Consider the following 16,908-nt stretch of genomic DNA (forward strand, 5'->3'; position numbering starts at 1 on the left):
CCTTCTAGTTCTTCCTTTCTGTTTGGTTCAATTCAACAAATATATGTTGAATGCCTTCTGTGTGCCAGGCACGGTGCTGCGAACAGAGGACACAGAGGTGAGTAAGTCACAGTCCCTTTCCTCACTGAGTTCGCAGTCTAATGAAAGAGGCAGGCATGCATTGTTTAAGTCAATGGATTTGAACACAAGTACCAGGGAAACGTATCTAACCAAGTGTGGCTGATTATATTTTATGAAGATGGCCATGACAGTATCTTTTATCCCACACGCCCTTTGTATACTGTGGCTTTGACATGCCTCCCATCAAGAGGTGAGGGGGCAGGGTCTGTGTTCCCTTTCCCTGGCTTTGGATGGGCCTGGGACCATGGAGGTGATGCTGTGTGACTTCCAGGGCTAGGTCATAGAATGATACAGCTTCAGCCTGGTGCTCTATGGGGACGCTCACTTGTTAACCAGCCACTGTGTTAACTAGGCCGTGAGGAGTCCTGGCTGACAACCATTATCAACCACCAAATGTGTGAGTGAAAATGCTTCCAAATGATTCTCACCCCTCGCTTTCAAGGAGGCTACAGACAAGGCTACAGACATGGAGCACAGACAAGCCATCTCCATGGTGTTCTGCCTGAACTCTGACCTACAGAATCTAAGCATAATAAAACTATTGTCTTACAACACTAGGTGTTGGGGTAATTTGTTTTCAGCAATAGTAACCAGAACACCAGGTAACTCAGCCATGAGGGAAGGCTTCCCAGAAGCTGTGATCCTAAATTGAGATGTGAGGGCCTGTAGATGTGAGCCAGGCGGAGGGGAGTAGGAAAATCATCATCACTGACTTTGACATTTCTGAAGAACATTTTGTCTGCATGCTTCAGGATTATTTTGATAAATTGTCTCAACAAATATCCATGGAATGAGTATGATGGGATCACTTCACTTTCCTCAGAAATGAAAGTTCGTTGCAGAGTCTCCAGCCTAGAGCTGCAGAGTGTAGAGTTTATAACCTTTCCATCCCACCTGTGTACCTGAAACATGAACCCAGTTTTCTGTCACCAACCCCCCGCTGGGTGTTTTCTCCCTGTTCAGTCATTCATTTAGCAAACGTTTATTATGCACATACTGTGTGCCCAGAGCCATGGTGACCTTGAAGCTGAGAGAGCTCATTTTCTCAGAAAAGGGCTGGTGATGCTTACTGATTATGGTCAAACTCCTGTACTCTGCCTGTGTGCCGAGAACTTCTAGTATGAGGCTGCCCATGATTCTGCTCAACCTAGTGACTTCCAGTGGGAATTTACCCCTTGGTGCCTCATGTCAACCATTCTCCTACGCTTGCTGCTGGTCCTCAGGCGGCCAGAGGGATCATGAGAAGTCTCTGTCTAGTTAGGCGTTGAGGGCTTAGGAGGTTCTAGCACTTTCACAAAGTCTATTCACTTGATGATGCTCCAGAAATGGAACTAGGAAAAGAGAGCATTAGCACATGTGTCTTAGCTAAAGCTGCTGGCTGTGGCAGTAGCCTGCAATTCCATCTACATTTGGAACTTGCTACTTTCCAACAACATCACCCTCATCTTTCTGAGGGAAAAATAGATTAACTGGGGCAGCTCTTCCTATTATTATTTGTGGGTGTGTTTTGTTTTTTTCATTTCTGGCTAAATCCTATCAAACCATCAACACATTTGCTCCTGGAATGTTAAACAAGATTCAGAATCCTCTGTGACAGCAGGGAAGATCTTTATAGCACGGCAAATGAAGAAGAGGCGTAGGCAGCAGCCTCGGGCACTCAGAAGGCTGCCAGAGCATTAAGAAGCCTGGGCTTCAGTAGCTGTCGAACAGGTTTCTTGTCACTCAAACTCACTTTCTTCCTGAGAGCTAGTCATTCATTTATTCACCAAGATAAGAAAGTGATAAACATCTCTTATGGGCCACTTTCTGTGTCAGGTGCTGGGGACAGGATAGAAAGGTACAACTGTACTGGTGTGCCAGGAACGTCGGGCGGGGCTGCCTAACCACTGCAGTTCTCATTTTAAAGGGGGAAATAGAGCTTTAGAACACGGTTTAGTTGACTTAGATTCCTGCAGAGGCCATGCAGGTGGCATCTGTGCCCGAAGCAGGGCCACGGTGAGACTTATAGCCGTGGTAAGAAACCAGAGAGAGCGCCCCCCTCTGCAGGGAACAGCTGTTACTCAGTAGCCCCAGAGTTGTCATCCCTTCCCGTTTTTCAAGAGAAGCCGGAAATCCGTATTTTTATGTGAAATTTCTCAATATTTAAACACTCTGAAGGCCAAACAAAACACAGCCACTGGTTTTGACCTCTGCTTTATACTAGAGAATGCCTGCTTTTGTTCCGTCAAACTAATGAATGCTCAATTACGAGAAGGAATGTGGAGGTTAGGGTTAGATTGTGCTCCTCTAAAGCCTGCAGACCCCATCCCAAACCCTTGAGGTCCTAATTGACAGACGTGCGCAGGCTGACAGCTGGGCTCTGAAAGTGGACACGCACAAGGAAGCAGGCAAGCTATTCCAGGTCACTCTGCAAGGTCAGGGCAGCAGTGCAAACATTCGGAAGGCCCAAGACAAAGGTCAGGTGGCAGCAAGGAAGCCCTCCACTTCCTCGAGCTGTCGGTTAATAAATCATATTCAAACGGTATCACCAGGTTCCCTCTCCCTGGCACTGCTTTGTGAGGTGGAAAATTAAATAGAAATCAAAATTAAGATGGCTGTCAGGAGACCAGCGGGCCAGTGTGAGGCCAACATGGGATGGAGTTTCTGCCTGGAGCAAAGGTCTCCAAAGGGGTAATGATACCTGCCCGTGGGCATCCTAGAGAGGCCAGATGGTACAGTGATTATGCGCTGGGGCCTTGGAGCCTGACTGCCCACACTTGAATGCCAGCTCATGCCACACTCACTAAGTGACCTTGGGCAAGTCACTTTTCTTCCTTACCTCAAGAGGCACTTCATCTCTGAAGTGGGGAATAATAGTACCTTCCCCAAAAGGTTTTTGTGAGGTTTAGAGGAGCTATTATGTATCAGGCACTTAGAACTTTGTTGAGGGGCTTGAACCTGAGTCTTGGCCTCTCACCTTCTTCCCCGAACAACATGAACTTTAGCACCCACTCCAGCTTCCCAGCAGCCCTGGGCTCCATGCAACCGGCCAGTAGCATGTCCAGTGTTTATGCAGGCATTGAGGGCTTGGGCTACTGGATCTCTGTGTCCCACTCCACCAGAGTGTGGGGATGGTGGGGGGTCTGGTGGGCATAGGGAGTATCCAGAGCAAGAGGGAAACTATGCAATGCCTGAATGACCAGTTGACCTCCTACCTTGAGAGGTTGAGGAACCTGGAGGTGGATATCAGAGACTGGAGAGCAAAATCCGGCGACACCTGGAGAAGAAGGGATCCCAGGTTAGAGACTAGGGACATTATTTCAAGACCATCAAGGACCTGAGGACTCAGATATTTGCAAGTTCTGTGGACAATGCCTGCATCATTCTGCAGATTGACAATGCCCATCTTGCTGCTGCTGACTTCAGAGTCAAGTATGAGATGGAGCTGGCCATGTCAGTCTGTGGAGAGCGACATCAGGGTCTCCAAAAGGTCATTGATGACACCAATATCACTCATCTGCAGCTGGAGACAGAGAGGGAGGCTCTCAAGGAGGAGCTGTTCTTCATGAAGAAAGACTGTGAGGAGGAAGTAAATGGCCTACAAAGCCAGACTGCCAGCTCTGGCTTGACTGTGGAGTTGGATGCCCCCAAATCTCAGGACCTCGGGGAACATCTAGACCCAGTCTGACTAGCTGGCTCAGAAAAACCAAGAGGAGCTAGATAAGTACTGGTCCCAGCAGATTGAGGAGAACACCACAGTGGTCACCTCACAGACCACTTAGATAGGAGGTGCTGAAATGACACAGAGCTGAGATGTACGATCCAGTTCTTGGAGATAGACCTAGACTCAATGAAAAATCTGAAAGCCATCTTGGAGAACAGCCTGAGGGAGGTGGAGATGCTCTGTGCCGTGCAGATGGAATAGCTCATGGGATCCTGCTGCACCTGGAGTCAGAGCCAGCCCAGACCCAAACAGAGGGATAATACCAGGCCCAGGAGTATGAAGCCCTGCTGAATATCAAGGTCAAGCTAGAGACAGAGACCACCACTGCCTTTTGGAAAAAGGGGAGGACTTCAATCTTGGTGATGCCCTGGACAACAGCCACTCCATACAACCCATCCTAAAGACCACCACCTGCAGGATTGTGGATGGCAAAGTGGTATCTGAGGTCAATGACACCAAAGTTCTGAGGCATTAAGGCAGCAGAACTGGGGCACCCGTGGGGGGGCAGGAGGCCAATAAAAAGTTCAGAGATCATTGAAAAAAAACTCTGCTTGACACAGGGCTGAGGAAATAGGAGCTTTTCTAGTGGTATAACTACTGGTATTAGTATTGTTGTGAGACATGGACCTTTCATAAATGGCTCCCTGTAGCTTTCTTCAACATTACCAAGACTGCATCTGTAGACACTAGACTCCAGCTGTCACCACAGAAGGAATGTTTTCTACACCCAGTTTTGCCCCTCAGATTCTGCAGGGGTGTCCAGGCCACAGGATTTTGCTGTAGCAGGAGCTATGCAGTTGCCATATAGACCAGCACCTTGGTAGGGAAAGCTTCCCCTTCCTCCAGGGCAGTCCTAGGCTAGCCTTCCCCCAGAGGAATTGCATCTGGAGAGCCCACCTCCAGGCAATGAGATATCCCTAAGGTTATGCTAGAGCAGTCAGGCAGAGCCCCCTGAGCCTCACCACCTTTCTTTGGTCTTGCTGAGAGGCCTTCAGAATTTGAACCAGAGGTTGGTTTTGGCTTCCTCAAAACGGTAGGCACCTTTAGCACCTGTCTCTTTGAAGAGTGCATGCCCTTTTGGTGGGTTGTGCACAAATACCTTTTCAATTTTGTAGAATCATAGACTATTTTCTGTGCTTAAAAAAATATTGAGCCCACCCTGTTTCTGCAGGTAGAGAAGGGAGGAGCTTCCCAGACCTGAAATGTTGGCAGAAACAAAGAGAATCCATGTTTCTTCCCACCTGCAATTACAGTTTTACTAGCTTGTAAAGCACACACGGAATTTGCAGTACATTCTTTCCTTGCAGTAGGGGAGAGGCCCTGCTGTGAGTGTAATTGGCTTTCTAGCTTCCTTTAAGGCTGAGGCAGAGGGCAGCTTGGACTGGAGGGCCTTTACTCTTAGAATTAACCGATGCGATGTTGAATTGTGTTTAAATTCCACGCATCTCTCCGAATGTATGTGTTCCAGCAAGTCTTACTCAGGAGTGGAAACAAGGCTTGCCTCTGAAAATATCCCCATCCCTGTCACTTCTCAGGGCTTTATAAAACTGAGTTTCTTTCCTTTTCAAACAGATTTTAACTTAACCCTCATAGGGATTATTCTCAGCCCTGTTAACCAGTGTGTTAAAGACATATGGCATCTTTAAATGACAATTTTATACAGTACATCCAAATTTGGGCCAGTTTTTTTTGTTTTTTGTTGTTTTTTTTTTTAGGCTTTTGCTTTGTACTGTATCTGTTCCCAAAAGTCACATTTGGACAGAAACCACCTTCATCACTTTACCTCTTGAGTCTTGAGTTTCCTCCTTTGTGAGGTGAAAGGTTGAATTGGCAATTTTTACAGCCCCTTCCAGCTTTAGGACCTGGGTTCCATGACTTTGTGATACTTGAGAAGCAATTAAATCGCGGAAGCCACTCTACTTATATCTACTTTCTGGGGTTCCCCAGCCAGTTTGCATAAAGCAGCCAGGCTGTGGGCACAACAAGGAACTTGGAGCTAGAGCCAGATCTCAGTCCCTTCAGTTCCAAGTGACAAATGTGAAGGTTTTCATTTGCCGAAGGTCAACTGGTGATTTGCTTTTTTGTCATTAAATAGCTATTTCAAGCATTTTCACAAATATGATGTGAAGGGCAGCTCATATAAACAAGTTAAATATTTTTATTTTACATATTCCTTAAAAATAGATAAATTATCTCCTTAATATCTTATTACCCAGTGGCAGTTAGAATAATACCCAGCACAGACAAGCTGGCCCATAAAAATGTGCAGAAGATAATATGCCATCTAGTGGGTTCGCCACAGCTATCAGGCTATCTGGTGAACTAGGTGCTGGTGTTTGTATTGGGCTAACAGCGAGAGCCCGTTTGCAGCACAGGTGTGCTTAAGGGACAATAAAAGGATGGGGCATTATAAGGGAAGGTTTAGAGCTGAGGAAAAAAGGGAGTCAGGGGAAGGGTATTGTGAATGGATTCTTGGCTGGAGCAGAGGTCAAGGGTGCAGAGAGAAAGTAGGCTAGGCAATCGCAGGTAATAAAACTACCGATTTGAGTTTCATCTTTTTTTCCTTTCTCTGCTTACTGCCTGCTGGGGGCAGGGACTGAGCATCTGACAGGCAGGAGCTAAAAAGGGCCAGGGTTTTCAGTCTGTTTTCTTCAGTCCCCGAGTTAAGGCACAGTCTCACTGAAGGCAAGGGGCTTGCTCATTTCGCTGTCATTTCATATCACTTAGTCAAGGAAAGAGAGAGAAAGGGACATTTAGAAAACCCACTACCCCGGGTGACAACAATAATTTATCCTTTAGCAAGTTACATAATCTCTCTGGTGCTTAAAATCTTTGTAAGATAGAAAAGTGTACTAAATTATTAGATTATCAATGCCTGCTTTTTATTATATGCCTCCAAAGTGTTAGCTACTTTTATTATTGAGTGCTTAACTTTAGGCCAGATCCTGTTTGAAATGGACACAGATGACCTCATTTAATCCTGACAATAGCCCTCTGAGATAGATACTATTATTATCCATCTTTACAAATGAGATGAACTTGCCCAAAGTCATCTAGCTAGCTAGCAGTGGAGGAGCTGGTATTTCAACCCAGGCTATCTTGTTCTACACACACCCTGTTTTGTTTCGTTTCAAGTTAGTATTAAATGTTTCAGACTTGAGACATAAAGAATAAGGGATACAGCCACCTGCACAGTCCCCCAGCGGTTAAAGGGTCCCCTTCTCCAGGGGCACACGGTCTGAACCCGCTACCTTGCACCATTTCCTTCCAGCACCAACATTCCCCATTTCTAGAAGCAAACTGGTACCAAGATCCAGGAAGCAGCAGGGCCAGGCCCTACTATTGCTAAAGTCCCAACAAATCTTTGCACTGGGTGGGAGGAGGGAATTGAAGCTAAAGTGGGGAAGAGAACCAGGTAAATGCCCCCATCACCAGCCCCAGAGTGTCAGCACCACATGTGGCAGAAGTCTCAGTGCCCAGGAGACTCGGCGCAGATGTGACCAGGGCCACCTTCTCCTGAGTAGACCATAGCTCTAAAATTTTACAGGTCAGTTATAACCACTGCCACGGCAGGCAGAGTAGTTCCATTCTGCCCAACCCAGTGAGTGCCCTGTAGTCGTCAACAACAGCAGAATCCTAGAAGAAAGAACTAGATGCCCCATAGAATATGTTAATTTATAGTCCAAATGGAAAAGCAAGCTATGGCATATGGACTTATGATACCATGAGTTTGCTTTTTGTTTTGTTTTCAAAAGTTTAGAGTGAGCACATTCTATGTTCATAGCTAAGGCTGACCTGTGTCCATGTGTCTGTGTATTTATAGCTAATCTGAGTCCCAAGCAGACCTTTACAGTAGAGTTTCTCTCTCCCTCCTTGTGTGTGTGCTCGTGTGCGCACGTGTCTGTGTTCATAACTGTGACTATTTTTAATTCTCCCCCTTTTCCATTGGCTCCAATCACTGGCATATGCACTTATCAGAGATGATTCTTTGTGCCTAGCATCCTGCATGCCTGGAGTTCTGCTAGCATCCCGCCCACAGAATGTAGTTAGCAAACCCAACTCTTCTGGAACTGCATTCAGCCTGAAGGTTCTCCTCAGCTCCTGGCTGGACAGGGCAAAAATCTCTGATGCAGCTGACATTTTAGGTGTGTATATAATTTACCAAACTGTTGGCCACTCAGCTCTTAGGCAGTGGTCACAAAAGGAATTAGCAGTCCTCCCCTGCTACCCCACAACCCAAAGGAGGAAGGGTGTCACTTGGCTCTGGCACAGAGGCCTGCTGGCACACAGTGTCAAACAGCAGCACAGCGGTACATGCTGGCCACAAAAGTCTGTGGGGTGGTGGAGAGAGCCAAAATAGTTGTGGCATAAGTTGGCCAAGATATTAAGCAGATCTGAGTTTAATTTAACATAGAGATAACAACTCTTTTTTTGTTTTCCAACTGGCTGCCACTTTCTCTGTCTCCACGGGTCCAGAATTTTCAGCCAGGAGTTAGTTCATAAGGACATTCAAGTCCTTTCAAAGGGAGATGTAATGGTCTTTGCGTGGGCTTTCACATTTGGCCAGGCAGGATGGAGTATGGGCAAAAAGCACATGGGATCTGGGGAAAGCTGAAAATGGATCTTGAGGCTTGAATTCCTTCTATGAGTTTGCTTAAGCCACAGTGCCTGAGCTCAGAATAGAGAGGCAGGCAGTCTGTCTCCTTGGGATAAGGAAGGATTTGGAACTCAGCTACTGTGAGGTCTTGGCCCCTACTGTGTTTTCTGGTTTGTTTTGTTAGCAGGAGCAAGTTATTCTAGTTTCTTGCTTCTGGGGTTTTCTTCAGCACACTTATAAGCAATGAGTCTCCACCCCACTGATGGCAATGGGGTGGGTGGAATGGGATAATGAAAGAGGTGGAGAGAGAAGTTGATTCAGCTGCTTAGGATGAGGGAGGCAAAGAAACCTTAGACCTCTGGGTAGCTTCTGAATGTATCAAGGGTGAGGAGGGAAGGGGCACCACAGGATTGAAGTCATCCCAGTCTAGGAGAGAAGCTGGCCTCTCTGAGATACTAATACGGCCAGGCGTGCTAGTTGGGAAAACCAACTTATTGTTTGAATTACACTTTTATTACCCATGAAGTGGTTAGAAGTGGAGAAGAAGCCATAGTATTTAGAAAAGTAATCAATGAAGTGTAACCAAAAGTGATTATGAGATATACCTAAAAATGGTAAAAATAGTAAATTTTATGTATATTTGCCACAGTAAAAAAAGCAGTATCACCTTAAAAAATGGTTATGAGCACCTCAGGAAATTACCGGCACTCCTTGACCTACGGACTGTATTTTACAGCCTTTCAAGTACTTGTTAAGTGCTAGGTATCCCGCACTGTGATGCTGTGAATTCCAAATGTGTGTAAGACAAGACGCATATCCTAGGTGGGCATTGTGCTGCAAAAGCCCTCCTAGTGGGCTATCCTCAGTTCCCAGGCTGGGAGCAGAAGGGGGACGATTTCATGGTCCTTGCCAGGACTGTGTTACACATTCCCAAAATAAAATGTCACCTGTGTTACTTAGGTCTGCTCCCAAGAGCCCTTTAAAATAGCCCGTAAGTGAGAGATTCAACCTTGAATGCAAGTCTTTATCTTATCCATCTGGGTCCCTGCTGAGAACAGGGCCTGGGCCAGAGGAAGTGTGAGGTCAGTGGGTGTGTCAGTTATAGGAAGAGGAAGGTAAGGGTGAGGAATGAACTCAGAAGATGCTGTTACTGTGTAGGTGAGCATTTGTGAACTGAAGACTTCACCAACGTTTATCTCGTTTCCTCTGTAGGCCTGTTGGGTCCCTAGTTCAAACAACCACCTTTCCAGTAACCCTCTAATTAACCGCAGCCTGCTGTTTAGCTATGGCATGCCCTCTGAAAGGCAGGCGAGCGTAATGGTTGAGGGCAGAGTGTCTAGAGCCAGGCAGCCTGGGTTTGCATATTAGCCGCAGCCCTCTTGACCTTGAGCAGGTTACTTACACTTGTTGTGCCTCAGTTTCCTTATCTGTGAAATGAGGATAAAGCACATATCCCACAAGGTTGTGAGGCTGTTAGAAATATGTGAAGTGCTTAGAAGAATGCCAGGCACACAGTGAATGCTCTGTGAGTGCTGTGGTTGAAAGCCCCTCACGGTCATATCAACAAGGTGCAGCTGATTTATGACACTATAGTGTGGCCTTATCACACACCCTATGATCACAGGTGCTTCCTTTCTCTTTATCTTTTTACTGACTAGCAATTAAAGCTACCCATGAATAGCAAGAATACCTTAACTGACGTTAGAAATTCAGAAATGTTACAAAGGGGATTCCCTGCCTGGACAGTTTGACATTTATTTCATATTCTATTTCTGCCATTACCACCGATCTCTTCTAGTGTAGATAGCCTCAACTTCTCTATCTCTGACATTCACTTTATATGACTAGTAAGGAAATGAATAAAATCCATACTGAAGTTTTATTGAAGTATGTTAGCAAATGATTAAAGTGTGTAACAGAAATGGCCCAGCAATCACTGATACTGGAAATTTTAAAAAATACTTTGAAAACAATAGTTGACTTGTTAGTAACCATACCCTTTAAAAGCCATATTATAAAGTTAAGTGACAATAGCCCAGTAGGAGAAACAAAAAAGACAATATGTAGTCATATGTAGTCATCATGAGATAAAGCTGAAACCCAAAAATCAGAATCTGGTGGGGGTGATATTGCTAAGTAACACTGTGTTTAAGAATGATGGTCTTTTCTATTATCAGGTCTCATAGCATATTCCTAGTATTAAATTGTATGTAAGTGTGCACGAGCAATGCAAATATATGTTATTTGTAGTCATATATTTAAGACAATTGTCTCCTTTCCATAATTTGAAAATTCCCAGTAACTCCATTTTATTTTATTAAGCACACATTCTCACTTGATCCTAATTACCTGCTTCCTAGGGTGCCTTATAATTTATACTGTGGCCACTACCTTGTGGCAGGGATTATGAGGACCTCAGCCCGTTTGAGATTCTTGAATAATGAATGAAAAACAAAGAGGGAAAAGCTGTAATCTGTGAGTGGGGGAGGGCTGGGGTGGCAGGAGGAAGGGAGGGCGGCACTGGCCCGGGAATGGCATTGGAACTGGGGAGGAGAGAGGGAGCTGGCTGCCTCAAGATGTGTTATTTTTGCTGTGGCTTCTTGCTCTCCTCCACCCCCACCTCTTCCAGTCTGAGCTTGGAGTACAGTTGAGTTTTCACCACAAAACTTGGCTAGGCCTCCTCAGGGACTTTCTCTTTCCCATCTTCCCATAAATTATAGGTTTGCACATGAGAGCAGCACAGATGATTCCCATTATCTTTTGGGTTGGGTTAGGATTATTTTTTTAAACCTCCTGCCCACTCTTAAATGTGTATCCTAGTTCAGGGAGGTGGAGCATTGGTTAGCGTAGCGCCCCATCCACCAACAAATTGATCCCCCCCTTCCTTACTAGGATGGCTTTAACTTGGTTTCCTTGACCAGCATGACTGGGATCATTTTCCTTGGCCTTTAAAAACTCTCAGGAGTCATCGCTCCAGGAGAGGGGGGCCTCGCCTGAGTGGTCCGCCCATATCCCCAGCACCTGGAACAGTGCCACACATACTGTAGACCCCGCGACTGTATGAGATTTTTTTCCTTATTCTGGTGGTAAAGTGACATTTTTAGGACACTATTATACCTTCGTAAATGACCCGTTCAGATCATTGTAAAGTAATCAGACAGATGCAGAAGAGTTCATTTACCCCAAAACATACAGGCCATTTATAGGTAGGGTGTAGAACTCACTAGGAGCTAGAGCCACTGCTAGAAGTTAAGATTTATTGAACACCAACCTTGGGTACTCTTTTTGATTAGATACCCAGGCCAGATGCAAACTTAGTAAAGGAAGGGGAAAGGAGTTTTTACTGCATTGCATCTGCTCTTACATGCTCTTTTTGGTCTCTTAAAGTACTCAAGCAAGCCTTTTAAAAGAAGTAGGTCCTGGGGAAAAGGTGCAGAGGAAAACTGAAAGATGTGACCTAATTCTACTTTCAGGATCTGGAACATTCTATTGCTTATAGACATAATAAGAGTAGAGTGAAGGAATTTTTTTTAATGTCCTTGACAGTGTAGGAGGGAGAAGAGAAGCAGGAAAGGACAGGTGCCATTTTTAAGAAAGAATAATGTTTGATGCAGAATCCAATAGAAAAGCTGAGAGACCCACCTGAAAGAGCAAAGCAAATGAGGGTGAGAGCTTGGCCTAATCAGAAGAGAAGATGCCTGGCAATGACGAGGTCGGTAGAGAAAAGGGAGGCAAGGTACAAACGGTGTATTCTTGACAGCAAAAGTGAGAAGCTGAAGTGCTCAACCTGATGCGCTGGGGGAAGAGACAACCAAAGTTGACCGAAAGGAAAGGAAGGCGATGAAGGTGTTAGCAAGAAGCATGTTGTAAGGATGGGGGACTGTCCTGTCCTACAGTAAATGGACAGGGGCTGAAGGGGACAGATACTCAAACTGCAGATCCTTGTGGATCAGGCCACCCTCAAGGAAAACTCAGTGCTGGCTCTAGAGATTGTTTCCAGTATGACTTTATCTTGTATTTTAATAAACGAAATATGTACTTGTCCACTCTCCCTTGCCCTAACCTTGACCAAGACCTACTAAATGAATACCCTCTCTTTCTACTTGACTGCCCTGGCAGCACTGTCGTTCTCTGTACTAAATATAGTTCCAGGGACAAAAGGGATGAGACACATGAAAGGCAGCAGCTTAGGATATGTTAATATGCGTCTTTCTTGTTCAAGACCAACTAATCCATCTCAGGAGCCCCTAGAACTACTGCTTTTTGATGTTAGCTTATTTATTTGATGGTTTAGTGATAAGTCCTCCCTTACTGTATTTCATAACATGAATTAAATCCTAACATGTGTAGCAACTCTGAGGGTTAAATCTGACATTGATTCTACTGTTTACACTAAATAGAGGGAACATTGATTTCATGATTAAAAACCTAATGTATTTGGACCGCCTTGCTTACCTAAAGAGGGATTTGCAGTTAAGATTCTGAAAGCTGTTCTCCACAGTATGACCTTTTTGTGTCAAACGCATTGTTTACTGTGCCATAAAAACAAAAACATATCATTCAGATTTGCCCTTGACCAAGGAAATGGGGCATGGAAGGAAACTTAAACCAAATGAACAGTAAATTGCCTTAGATGCACGTGGACCAAATTATTTTAATTCAAATGAGCAAAGGAATTGTCACTCTTATCCCCGAGCTGTATGTTCTTTCCAGAAATGCATTACTATCTTACTATATGCCTGTTATAGTCTGAACATAAGCCTAGACCTTTTGGTGTTCCTCAAAGTATGATACAATAAGCATAACTAACATTGTTGAGCTCTTAAGGTGTCGCTTACTGTTCTAAGAGCTTTACGTGTATCCACTCATTTGGTCCTCACAGCCAGCCCGTGCAGTGGGTATTACTGTTATGCCTGTTTCATAGATGAAAACTTTAGGCAGAGAAGGTAAATAATGTGCTAACAGTCACCCTCTGGTACATGGAGAAGTCTCAGAAGGTGAACTCAGGAAGGCTGATTTAGCCAGGGCTCTTAATTACTATTCGAGGACACCCCTCATTCCATAAATGTCTACCAAAATGATATTAGTTTGTACAAGAGATGCTTTGAGGCAGTACCTGGTCATGGCACTAAATAACATTTAATTACATAATGAGCAAGTTATTCCCTTCAGCCCTCTTTCTGCCCTTCAGGTTAAATCAAACAGAAAGTTTCATCCTGCTGCTGGTATGACTTGAGCCCCGAAAACCTGCTAATCTTCCTTTCCAAGGGAGAGTTGGCTACAGGCTCGGCGCCTCCCCACAGTTGTGTTATCTTGATACTATGGCAAGAGAGACTGGCTTTCCACTTACGGTAGTCGTGTAAGACTTTCATTTTTAAATAAACTTATTTAGGTAAACAAATGACTCGATTGAAGTTAAGTAAATAATGACACCGCTGGAATGCAGCTCTGACACTTGTGAAGGTGTTTTCACATGACTGAGGTTCAGGAAACACTGTCCTCACTCTTCTCTTCTGACATTCACTTTAAAGCTGTGGTTTAGGCGAACAGTAAGGTCCCTTGTCCTCTTATCATAAACGTTCCCAGCTTCCCTCCGTGGGCTGAGGGCTCATCCGGGATGGGGTTTTCTCCAGGTCATACAGAAGGGAGAAAAATAATATAATGTGCTGAATTTTCAGTAACACCACATATATTCAGTTTAAAATATTTTTTTTTTTCTGAAAGCATATCGTTTCTACTTTTTTGGTGTTAAAGTCTCCTTTTCTTGTGAAATGAGGATGATAGATTTTGTTTTTAGTGTCCTTGTTTGACAAAGTTAAAAACTGTAAACTTTAAAAAAGTTGTACTGACCCAGAAAACGTGACGTTTGGGTGCCATTGCTCAGTCACTCCCTGCTCATGGTATGAGGCCTTTCAGTTGCCTAGCAGTCCTGAGTACTTCAGGAAGGGTGATATGGAACCACGCCAATCTTTCTTTCTAAAGTGCATTCAAGCATTTTCTTCAGGGAAGTTATTAAATAGTTCCTGCTTGTGAAATTCTCTTATGTCTGTTCTCTGTGTTTATAGTTTTCCTATCAGGACTGCAATGCTAATTATTAGTGAAATAATTTTTGAAAGATGAAGTATCTCTGAAATACCTAGGTATTGCAACCGATCCATTGGAATACCTACTTATACTTGCTAAGATATGTTTATTTCATGTTCACTTCCAATATGGAAAGTTCAGAGCACAATTTAGAAATACTTAAATAGTCACTCCCCTCTCCCCTTTTAACGTTGCTGCTGTTGTTACTGGGACTCTGGAGAATAGAGAAGCTAAAAATCTTGGACATATTTTAAAAGATTGTAGGAGGTCATTTTTCTGTTCTTCATTGCTTTGACTAGCATTATTTTACATAAGATTTCAGAGTTGGTCTAGAAAGAGGCCATTTGGAGATGTAAAAAGATTTATAAAAGGGAGAGCAGGAGGCCCCAGATGCCCAATGTCAAGGAAACTAAAGTTGGAAGGGTTAACTGTAGGGCCAAAACACAAACAAGAAGCAAAGTTCAAAGACTCCAGCAAGTTTTAAGGTGGTTTGTCAGGATATGTCTGAGTTAGCTATAAAAGATCTGGCAAGTTCAAGGCCAGCAAACCCAGAGCCATAGTCACTGCTCTACAGAAGAAAGTAGACACTAGTTAAAGAGCTCTCAGACCGAGACATTCCCAAGCACCTGGGTCACTCTGTAGTCTCAGTGGATATTACTGGTTTGCATGGAGCTTTTATTTTACTAACCCTAGGACATTGAACAGCCTTGTCTTTTACATGGCTTTCCTTTGTACCGTAAAAGTTCTCATCTCCTTCTACCCAGTGACCTCAGTTTCAATAGCAGATGGCAATGACTTACTTCTGGTCTAACTCTAAGTCCCATGTCCACATGGGGTCTATCATGACTCAGTACAAGGGGGACCTGGAACAGGCCTATCAGACTAATGTCATCTTTGTTTTTTTGGGGAGTAGCCATGACCCAGAGTACTTGCAGGAGGCAGGGCCAGATAAAATACGTGGACACCAGGCAGGCTAATTGGCATCCTACTTACTGACACTCTTTAAACATATTTTCAATATGTACTCAAATGGTTTGTAATAGGTTTAGTAGATAGGGGAAGGGAAACTATCTATTAATAAAAATACATATACCTCTTTCTTGGTGTTGAAAATTAGGAATGTATTACATGCTTTAGCAGTAATACCACCTTTTTAGCTTAGTTGGAACGGGATTCCTAATAAGTGTTTTCGTAACTCTGAACTGGATATTGTTAGTCAGACTTTCCAAGCAACTTACAAGGATATAGTTACAAAGTCTTGTTCGAAGATATATTTAAAAGGGGTGGTTGTGTTTTCAGACTTTCATGTCAGCAGAATGTTCCCAGCTTTCCTATATACCAGATCTTGTCATCTGAGAGCAGAGGTGGTTTTACTACTTCTTTTCGAGTCTGGAGTTTTTCTTTTCTTTTTTTTTTTTGCCTGATTGCCCTGAATCTCTAGCACAATGTTAAATAGAAGTGGTGAGGACAGACACCTAGTTTATCCCTAATATTAGCGGGGAAAACATTTAGTCTTTCACCATTAAGTATTATGTTAACTGAGTTTTTCATAGAAAGCCCATATCAGGTTCAGGAAGTTACCTTCTTTTCATAGTCTGAATGTTTTTATCACAGAGAGGTATTGAATTTCATCAAACGCTTTTTATGCATTTATCGAGATGATCGTGTGGTTTCTGACCTTTATTCTATTCATATGGTCTATTACACTGATTTTCAGATGTTAAACCAACCTTGCATTCCTGGGATAAATCCCAATTGGTCATAGTGTATAATTCTTTTATAGGTTTCTGGATTCAGTTTGCTAGTATTTTGTTGAGGATATTTGTGTCTTTTTCCAGGTTTTCTATAGTTCTTATTTTCTCTAGCTTTTTTTATTTGCAATTTTTACCAAATCAGTTAACTTTAACCTTTACACAATAAAATTAATCTCCTGCCCCAGTGTTAGTTGATTGCTAACTCTGATGATTGTCGGCTGCTTCATTCCAGGACTATTTCCCTGGCCTGGAGTTGTTGTATACACCTTACACATGCTTACCACCAAAATGCTATGTAAATAAGTTGGCCTTTAAAAAATTTTTCACTGCTATCTACTTATCCTCAAGTGGGACTAGTTCACTTGCCAGTAATTTCAGGAGTGGCTGTGGAAACCTGAGCTTACTGGCACGTTATTTCCAGTTTATTTGATTATAATGTAATATAGTTTATTAATTCATGCCCTGGGTCTGCTTGGGCCACACCTTAATCTAACTCTAATGGTGAGGAACTGAGAAGAATGTCATCATTGGACTCTGGTATTTGGGTTTATAATCCCTGATAGAATAGATCTAAGGCTACAGAAAAGAGCTCTCTGGGATTCTTTCCATTTTCTATTGTGTCAGCCATGGTTTTGGAAAGCATACTCACG

The 16,908-nt window shown here is 43.7% G+C and overlaps 1 protein-coding gene and 1 pseudogene across 4 annotated transcripts in view; both read left to right on the forward strand.

Moving 5' to 3' along the window:
• The window catches only part of PLEKHM3 (pleckstrin homology domain containing M3), a 156,743-nt gene that overhangs the window by 90,665 nt on the left and 49,170 nt on the right, over positions 1-16,908 (forward strand). The window lies entirely within an intron of this gene.
• On the forward strand, positions 3,094-4,298 carry LOC308559737 (keratin, type I cytoskeletal 18 pseudogene; annotated as a pseudogene). Its single transcript has one exon. The product of its transcript is annotated as a keratin, type I cytoskeletal 18 pseudogene (transcript).

This window comes from Miniopterus schreibersii (assembly GCF_964146895.1).
Source record: "Miniopterus schreibersii genome assembly, chromosome: 7".
NCBI lineage: Eukaryota > Metazoa > Chordata > Mammalia > Chiroptera > Miniopteridae > Miniopterus > Miniopterus schreibersii.